This window comes from Babylonia areolata, chromosome 19, assembly GCF_041734735.1.
Source record: "Babylonia areolata isolate BAREFJ2019XMU chromosome 19, ASM4173473v1, whole genome shotgun sequence".
Taxonomy (NCBI): Eukaryota; Metazoa; Mollusca; class Gastropoda; order Neogastropoda; family Buccinidae; genus Babylonia; species Babylonia areolata.
This window is the reverse complement of record NC_134894.1, coordinates 33,011,749-33,021,748: the sequence shown is the minus strand read 5'-3', so window position 1 is coordinate 33,021,748 and position 10,000 is coordinate 33,011,749. Positions and strand designations below refer to the sequence as shown.

Here is a 10,000-nt window from a genome sequence, read left to right as displayed (position 1 = left end):
TAATTGACAAGCGCAATAGCCGAGTGGTTAAAGCGTTGGACGTTTAGTCTGAGGGTCCCGGGTTCGAATCTCGGTGGCGCCTGGTGGGTAAAGGGTGGAGATTTTTCCGATCTCTCAGGTCAACATATGTGCAGACCTGCCAGTGTGTATACGCACGCAGAAGATCAAATACGCACGTTAAAGATCCTGTAATCCATGTCAGCCTTCGGTGGGTTATGGAAACAAGAACATACCCAGCATGCACCCCACCCCACCCCGAAAACGGAGTTTGGCTGCCTACATGGTGGGGTAAATAAACAAAACGGTCATACGCGTAAAATGTTAAATGTTACATGTTTGTCTGAGTGTGTAGGTGTGCGTGCCTGAAATCTGATTAAATGACACAGGAAACAAATGATGAGCGCCCAATGGTAGCCGTCAGTCGGCTCTACCCAGGTAGGCAGCCTGTTGTGTAAATGACTCCGTGTTTGTAAAGCGCTTAGAGCTTGATCTCCGACCGAGGATAAGCGCTATATATGATCTTTAAGTAGCCATATCAATCAATCAATAATTCTCTTTCTTTCTTTCTTCTTTTTTCTTTTGTCGTTCTGTCCTCCTTGCTTGTTTGCTATGTTTTCTTTTCTTTTCTTTTTTTCTTTTTTTCCTCTTCTTCCACATTAATTTTGGATTGCTGATGGGCTGTATACACTTCTCCACTACCCAGCCCTGAAGAGAAAAGAACAATGAAGTAATGCATTTTCAACGATAAACGGATACATGGATTATTTACATACATACCCTTTTGCATTCGCTTGAATGCAGTCGCCCTTTCGCACATGGGCACCGCACGTGCACGTTCAAATTGTATCAAAACACTAGACGAGAACAGGTTTGATCATTCATATGCAAAGAAGACTTGGTGGCAGGCCTAGATTTTTTTTTTTTTTTTTTTTTTTTTTCAAAACTGGTTGTGCGTTCTATGACGTGACTGAGACAGCATAACAAATGCTTAATCAAAGAAACACTCCATGGCCGTTTCGTTTATGTACAAGGTGCAAGATGACATAGGACATTCACATTGAAATATACCACTCCCCTTATTGATAAAAACTAGTCAGAATAAAAGAGAATTAAGTTTATACCACTCCCCTTAAAAAACCAACAACACAGAATAAAAGAGAATTAAGCTTATACCAGTCCCCTTAAAAAACCAACACCACATAATAAAAGAGAATTAAGTTTATACCACTCCCCTTTAAAAAACAACACCACATAATAAAAGAGAATTACGTTTATACCACTCTCCTTAAAATCCAACACAGATTAAAAGAGAATTAAGTTGATACCACTCCCCTTAAAGAAACAACAACACAGAATAAAAGACAGTTAAGTTTATACCACTCCCCTTAAAATCCAACACAGAATAAAAGAGAATTCAGTTTAGACCACTCCTCTTAAAAAACAACAACACAGAATAAAAGAGAATTCAGTTTATACCACTCCCCTTAAAAAAAAAAAAACAACTCCACAGAATAAAAGAGAACTCGGTTTATACCACTCCCCTTAAAAAACAACAACACAGAATAAAAGAGAATTCAGTTTATACTACTCCCCTTAAAAAACAACACAGAATAAAAGAGAATTGAGTTTATACCACTCCCCTTAAAATCCAACACAGAATAAAAGAAAATTAAGTTTATACCACTCCCCTTAAAAAAACAACACAGAATAAAAGAGAATTCAGTTTATACCACTCCCCTTAAAAAACAACACAGAATAAAAGAGAATTCGGTTTATACCACTCCCCTTAAAAAACAACACATAATACAAGAGAACTCGGTTTACACCAGTCCCCTTAAAAAAAACACAGATTAAAAGAGAATTAAGTTTATACCACTCCCCTTAAAAATCCAACACAGAATAAAAGAGAATTAAGTTTATACCACTCCCCTTAAAATCCAACACAATAAAAGAATTAAGTTTATACCACTCCCCTTGAAAAAAAAACCCACAGAATAAAAGAGAATTAAGCTTCACTGATGAAATAAACATGGTATCTTCCTCTCCATTGCTCTGTGCGTCACATGTGCATTCGGGTGGCCTGTGATTATAATTCTTGCATTGCCTGTTGGGCACATTATGGAGATTCCTCCGACCGCTGGGGTTTAGTTAGAAATGTTAATGCACAAACCACTCATTCATGTATATATGCACATTTCATGCAGAAGATCAATCACGCATTTGAAGTATCCGAAATCTGTAGGGGTTGTGGGAACATGAACATGCATCGTCCACCACCACTAGAAAAAAAAAACAAAAAAAAACAATACTAGTGTGGCTGCATAACTTGGCAAGGAACAAAAAAACTGCTTTTAAACGAAAGCGACTATTCATAGAAACGTGTGAACTTACGATGTGGGAGATGGGGGAAAAGTGACGGGGGGTGTGGGGGTGGGGGTGGGGGGAGTTGGAGACCATCATTAAAATCGTGTGAACGTACGATGTGGGAGACGGGGATAAGGGAAGGGGGGTGTGGGGGTGGGGTGGGGGGAGTTGGAGACTTTCCATAGAAACGTGTGAACTTACAATGTGCAGGGTAGGGGTGAGGGTGAGGGTGGGGGGCGGGGGGCGGGGGGCTGAAGATGTAAGGGACGGGGTGGTAGGGGGTTGATTGATGAAGGCAGAATACGAAAACCGCAGCGTCTTTACTGGCTGGAGGAGAAACGGTGGGTCCTGTTTCTCTGGTTGATGTGTTTATCGCCACTGCCTGGGCCAGAAGGATGGGGACTTGTTCTGCGTCTTCCGTGACAGCTTCGTGAATGAATGAGGCAGTGAAATTTATTCAAATGGAGGCATGTCGTGTACTCCTTGTCTTCCATTCACTTCTGTATCTTGTTCTTGTTCTTCTTCTTCGTCGTCGTCGTCGTCTTCTTCTTTTTCATTATTTTTGTATTATGTAATGATACCATGTAATGATATTGTATAACATCATGGTTTTGATAACAATTAGCAGTACTAGTAGCAGTAGTAGTAGTTGTTGTATCACAATCCTTACAATTCTCATTATCGTTTATAACAACATGGTTATGATAACAGTTAGCAGTACTAGTAGCAGTAGTAGTAGCAGTAGTATCACAATCTTTATAATTCTCATTATCATTATATATTTATCGTTATTGTTGTGGTGGTGGTGGATAGTAGTAGTAGAAGTAGCAGTTACACTAGCAGTAGTAGTAGTAATAGTAATGGTAATGGTAATAGTATCACAAAAATTGTAATTATCATTACCGTCATTATCATTGGTAGTAGTAGTGGTGGTGGTGGTGGTGGTGGTGGTAGTAGTAGTAGTAGTAGTACTATCATCATCATTTAGATGTTTATTCTTAGTCTTGGTGTTGCTGTCATTGTTGTTGTACAGGGATATGTTAGAAGACCAGACAATTCCTCAAAATGGTAATCATCGAGCAATGAAGCTCTCTACCCTTTGGTTTTGAGTCTCCATCTCTGCCTACTCACCTCTCTCTCTCTCTCTCTCTCTCTCTCTCTCTCTCTCTCTCACGCACACACACACACACACACACACACACAGACACACACACACACACACACACACACACACACACAGAGACACACACACACACACACACACACACACACACACACACACACACACACACACACACACACACACACACACACACACACGCTCACTCACTCACTCTCTGTCTCTCTATCTCTCACCTTTTCCTTCTATCTCTCTCACTCTGTCTCTCTCTCTCTCTCCCTCTTTCCCTCTCCCTCTCCCCCTCTCTCTCCCTATCTCTCTCTCACTCTCTATCACTCTTTCTCTCACTCATTCCCCTCACCTATATCTCTCTGGATTCTTCTTCCCCTCCTCTCCTGCAGTAAGTGGAGATTTCTCTCTCTCTATCTCTCTATCTATCTCTCTATCTCTCTATCTATCTATCTATCTCACTCTCTTTATCACTCTCTCTCTCTTTATCATTCCCCTCACCTATGCAGTAAGTGGAGATCTATCTATTTCTCTCTCTCTCTCGCTCACTCTCGCTCTCGCTCGCTCTCTCTCCCTCTCTCTCTCTCTCTCTCTCTCTCTCTCTCTCTCTCTCACTGTCACTCTCTTCATCACTCTCTGTTTCTCAATCCCCTCACGTATGCAGTAAGTGGAGATCTGTGTATGTATTTCTCTCTCTCTCTCTCTCTCTCTCTCTCTCTCTCTCTCTCTCTCGATATATATATATATTATATATATATATAATATATATATATATATATATATTGTGTGTGTGCGTATGTGTGTGTATCCATATATATGCATACACGCACACAAACATATGTATATGTATGTATGTATATATATATATATATGTGTGTGTGTGTGTGTGTGTGTGTATGTGTGTGTGTGTAATCTCCATCTCTCTCTCTCTCTCTCTCTCTCTCTCTCTCTCTCTCTCTGAATGTGTATGTATATACATAGAGAGTGAGAGAAAGAGAAACAACAGTGACCAGCATCTCTGGAACACCGATAATCCAGCGGTCAGTGCTGTGTACTGAGGCAACGGAGCTCGCGCGTCCTTACCATGTGACCGGCTGCCCATTCCAGCTGATGTAGTCAGTACTGGGTCCGTCTTTTATTTTATTTATTTTGTGATGCGAGCGTTGTGTGGTCTGCTGTCGTGTTGTTTGGCACACGACATGTCTTTTTACAGCGTTTTATGAGCAGTTCTGTCGACCTTGGAGACAGGTTTCGACATCACTCTTTAGTGCACTTGTGTGTGTGTGTGTGTGTGTGTGAAAATGTGGAGGGTGGTGAGGGGTGGGGGGAGGTGTTGGTGTCTCTGGGCATGTGTTGGTTTTTGAGTGTGTTTCTGTGTATGTGTGTCTGTATGTGTGTGTGGTTTCTTTTTTTTTTCTTTTTTTCTTTTTTTGGTGTTTGTTTGGTTGTGTGTGTGTGTGTGTGTGTGTGTGTGTGTGTGTGTGTGTGTGTGTGTGTGTGTGTGTGTGTGTGTGTGTGTGTGTGTGTGAAAGAGAGATGTAGAGAGAGGGAGGGGGGGGGAAGAGAAATAGAGTTACGAACAAACGTTTTCCATCACCGAAATGTAATAATTATGCATGGTTGCCACAACGTCAGAAAACCATTCTGCTTTCAAAACAATTACAGACAACATATATGTGTGACCGCTTTAAGAAATAAAACGTCCGCATTCAAAAGGAATACTCAAACACCTTGTTATAAGCTTTTCAGTGTTTCAAAACTCGTGGATCAAACAGACTTTTGTATGATTGTGAAAACATTTTCTTCTTTTAAGATAAATACATTGTCATCGAAGTGACTGAGCAGCAGTGCAGGCACTCCTCTGGTGTGTGGCCTCCTGGCGACCTAACATCGATGGTTCTCTGTGGACTGCCGACGCTGGGACTGGGACAGACGAACCCGGGTGTGGCTGTATATTGGTGGGGAGGGAGGGGGGGAGGGGGGGGGGGGACTCGGAATGAGCGGCGTGGGAGTAATGCCACTGAAACGGTGCAGATGACGAGGCAGCAAAAAAAAAATGTATGCCTTCCCCATCTTCCATGCTCCCTCATTCACACACTATCACCACCCCTCCCTAACCCCCACATCACTGATCCCATGATGTGCAGAGAAACACTGTCAAGCTTGTTCTGTCGCTGGGCCAGCAATGCATTGAAAGCTACCATTGTTAGGTCGCTAAGAGGCCCACTCACCAGAGAAGACCCTTCACTAATGTTGAACATGCACTGTCGTGGCTTGTGTTTGTGTTACGTTGTGGGATGCCACATACGATGATTTTGTACTCCATTGACAGAGATGACTGGCATTCCTTGGTAAGGGTTCCCTCGTTCTGGACAAGTATAGAAGAAATATCACAACCCAGATGTAGCTCAGTGGTAGAGCGTTCGCTTTGCATGTGAAAAGCCCCGGGTTCAATCCCCGGCACTTCCACTTTTTGGAGCGCCCGGTTAACTCAGTCGGTGGAGCATCAGACGTTTAATCTGAGGGTCAAGGGTTCGGGTCCCTTATTGGGCGACCTATCTTTCTCAAGGCCTGACTAAGCGCGTTGGGTTACGCTGCTGGTCAGACATCTATCTGCTTGGCAGGTGTGGTGTACCGTATATGGATTTGTCCGAACGCAGTGACGCCTCCTTGAGCTACTGAAACTGAAACTGAAACTCACAACCCAAAATCAAAAGTTTAATTCACTATGATATTTCGAAATATCCAAATGACTTGAATTTTTAATCTGAGTTGTGACATCTCTTCTGTAAACTTAAACTCTATTCATATACATAATCCAAAAGTTGATTTCTAAGTGACACTTTCTTTTGCCGAAGCAAATTAATGGAGCCGCTCAAAAGATTATAAATTTGGTTAAAGTAACAACAACAACAACCACAACAGCAACAACAATCAGCGGCAATACAAACAAAAGACTGAATAAAGTTACTAAAAGCAATAATAATAACAACAACTTCAACAGCAGCAGCAACAACAACGACAACAATAACAACAACAGTAAATCGAACAATGCTGTCTCCTGCGGCTGAGTCAGTTCCAATATTTTCTTTTCCCACCTGCCAACTCCTGCAGCCAAATTGGCTTTGGTGGGGTCCGAAATGTATTCCTTTACATGTTCATTTCTTTTTATTTCTTTTCAGTTTGTTTTTGGTTTATTAGTTTGTTCTTTCGTTCATTACTTCGTTGTGTTTCTTTGTTTGTCTATGTGTTCATATATCCTTTTGTTTACTTCAAAAAATATATTTATTCATTTACTTCTGATCTTTTTTTCTTTTATTTTTTATTTACCCAGGTTGGAATGACATTTTCAAGCTTCAGGCCTACAACTGTATACAGGAAAGACAGCTGTTTGTTTTTGTTTTGTTTTTGCTGCTGTCGTTTGTTTTGGGGTTTGTTGGGGTTTTTTGTTTTGTTTTGTTGTTGTTGTTTTTTTGTTTTTGTTTTTTAATATGGCGTATGAGGCGCTGTTAATTCACACGTTCCATTTTTTCTTATAAAAAAAAAAGAAGAGAGAAGAAGAAGAAGAAGAAGAAAAGTTAAACTGGAAAGTTGCCGCACACTGTATCAGCAGCTCGATAATCTCAGCGAGTGTCAAGCACGTGATCATCGAATGCTGAGAGTCATCGGGCACTTTTTTTTTTTTTCTTCTTTTTTTTTTCAGCCGTCACAGTGATGTGTGTTTCGTGATGTTCCCCGTGGGGTTTTCAAGGGATGTTGTTTTTAGGGTTTTTTTTTTTTGTTTGTTTGTTTTTGTTTGTGTGTTTTTTTGTTTGTGTGTGTGTGTGTGTGTGTGTGTGTGTGTGTGTGTGTGTGTGTGTGTGTGTGTGTGTGTGGTTGGTTTTCATTTTCATTTTACATTGTCTTTCTTCTGCGTTGAAAGTTTGTACTGTTTCTTGCTTTCTGTCTTTCTTTTTCCTTTCTTTTCTTCTTGTTTTCTTTTCATTGTTCTCAGGCATGCACAGAGACACTCTCACAAACACACGCGCACGCAGGCATGCACACGCACGCACGCACGCACACACACACACACACACACACACACACACACACACACACACACACACACACACACACACACACACACATAAACATACACGTGCACACACACTCACACTCACGCACGCAAACACATACACACCAACACACACACACACACACACACACACACACACACACACACACACACACACACACACACACACACACACACACACAGACCTATGATTTAGCTTTAGAATGGCGATTGTGAATGCTGCCATCATGGTGAAAGACCACTGGCAGCAAGCAACAAGAGAACTCGGTGTCCAACGATTGCCGCCGGCACAGAACACTTCAGTGTTGTTTTTCATGACTGTAGGAGAGAGAGAGAGAGAGAAGTCGAGGTCGAGGTCGGGTTCGAAGTCGAAGTCGAAGTCCACAGATCCATAACAATGGAGTTCACAAGGACAAACGGAATTGATAGAGGGAAATGGAGATTAGGACAATTATTGAATTACATAGGCATCGATAACGATTCCAGAGCATTAACTGCTCGTAATGAAAACGCTTTGAATACAAATTTGCACATACTGACACTCAATCTCTCACTCGCACAAGATAACAACATGGACATCTTAAAAGCACTTGGATATCTGCGAACTTTAGCAGGAATAAACTGGGAACGCGGAGAACAGTACTTAGAGAGAGAGAGAGAGAGAGAGAGAGAGAGAGAGAGAGGGCACAGCTATGTTTAATGCGTTCATCACCATCGAACCAGTGCCATCGGCCCGGAATGGGGGACCTCAGCATCTGGACCCTTGATGCATTCGTGACCCGAGAACATTAAATGTGTACTCCTTCGCCTCCATCATCGTTTCTTCATTTTCTTCCTTCTTTCCTTCCTTTCTTCTTCTTGTTCTTCTTGTTATTGTTGTTGTTGTTCTTCTCCTCCTCCTCCTCCTCCTTCTACTTCATCTTCTTCGTCTTCATCATCTTTTCTTCTTCTTCTCCTTCTTCTTCTTCTCCTTCTTCTTCTCCTTCTTCTCCTTCTTCCTCTTGTTCTCCTCCTCCTTCTTCTTCTTCGTCTTCATCATCTTTTCTTCTTCTTCTTCTCCTTCTTCTTCTCCTCCTCCTCCTCCTTCTTCTTCATCTCTATTTGTCTCCTCCTCCTGCTTCTTCTTCTTCTTCCTCATCTTTCCTACCTCTTCGTCTTCGTCGTCTTCTATTTCTTCCTTCTTCGTCTTCTATTTCTTACTTCCTACCTTTCTTCTTCTTCTTCTCTTCCTCTTCCTCCTTCTTCTTCTCCTTTTACGTCATCATTCATCATCTTCATCATCACCTCGAGGTGACCAGTGCACTGGGTCAGTGCTTTGGTCAGACATCTGCTTCGCCTTTCCTTTTTATTTGGTCTTTGTTTGCTTGTTTGTGTGTTTGATTTTTTTGTTTTGTTTTGTTAGCAGATGTGGTGTATCGTATGTAGATCAGTTTAGCACGCTTTAGCACCTAAGCATGCTTTGACACCTCCTTCGTTGTGAATCTGAAAGATCATCGTCTTGTCTTTCCTTTTCCATTTATCTCTTGTGTTTTTGTTTTCTTCCTTGAAACAATAAGTAAAGACAGCAAAGGAAAGAAACGTGATGCTTGGAGAGCGAGTTGGGGAGATGGGGAGAGGAGGTTGGTGAGAACTGGTGGTGTGGAAGAATGGCGGGAACTTTCTGGGTCACGTCTCAGTGACAGGTCATGATGCACGTGCAGATGGAGAAATTGATATTTCTGCACTCTGCGCTTTGCGCTGACCTCTTGTGGCACAACACGCTCTGCACAGGCGTGAGGAATTAGAAGTGCAGCCTGGAGTTCAAAACTAAACTCCCCATGAGAACAGGGCCTGAAACCCCATAGAATATCCCCATAGCATATGACAATGCTGAATAATGAGGACGACAATGATCGTGGGTGCTTTTTTTTTTTTTTTTCATCAGGGCACTTTTGCTTTTGACGCTGAATTTGCATAATATCATGGTTTATAATTAATCCAAACAATCAAACAAATATGATGCCTTTAAGAGGGGGAAAAATATGAATAGTGAAGCGTTAATGTCTCTGTGTGTTTCTCTCTCTCTCTCTCTCTCTCTCTCTCTCTCTCTCTCTCTCACACACACACACACACACACACACACACACACTGTGTATCGTGAATCTGTCTGTGTGCCTGTCTGTGTGTCTGTCTCTGTCTCTCTGTCTCTCTCTACCCCCCCCTCCCTCCCTCCTCTTCCTCCCTCCCGTAACCCCCACCCCCGTCCCCCTCACCACCCCACCCTCCCTCCCAAAAAAAAACCCCACTCTTTCTCGCTCTTTCACGCACACGGGGAAGCACGCGAACACTCGGCATTTCTCTTCGGACCCCTGATTCAAGTTGGACGGACCTTTCAGAGGAAAGACAGAGGAAAGACACAAATGTAGTGGACGTCTCAACTAGACTCCTGACTA

General features: G+C 42.2%; 1 protein-coding gene and 1 non-coding gene across 2 annotated transcripts in view; both read left to right on the top strand.

Annotated features, from left to right (window-relative positions):
* The window catches only part of LOC143294147 (calcitonin gene-related peptide type 1 receptor-like), a 154,380-nt gene that overhangs the window by 11,032 nt on the left and 133,348 nt on the right, over positions 1-10,000 (top strand). The window lies entirely within an intron of this gene.
* Trnaa-ugc (transfer RNA alanine (anticodon UGC)) lies at positions 5,891-5,971 on the top strand. Its single transcript has one exon. It is a non-coding gene; the product is annotated as a tRNA-Ala (tRNA).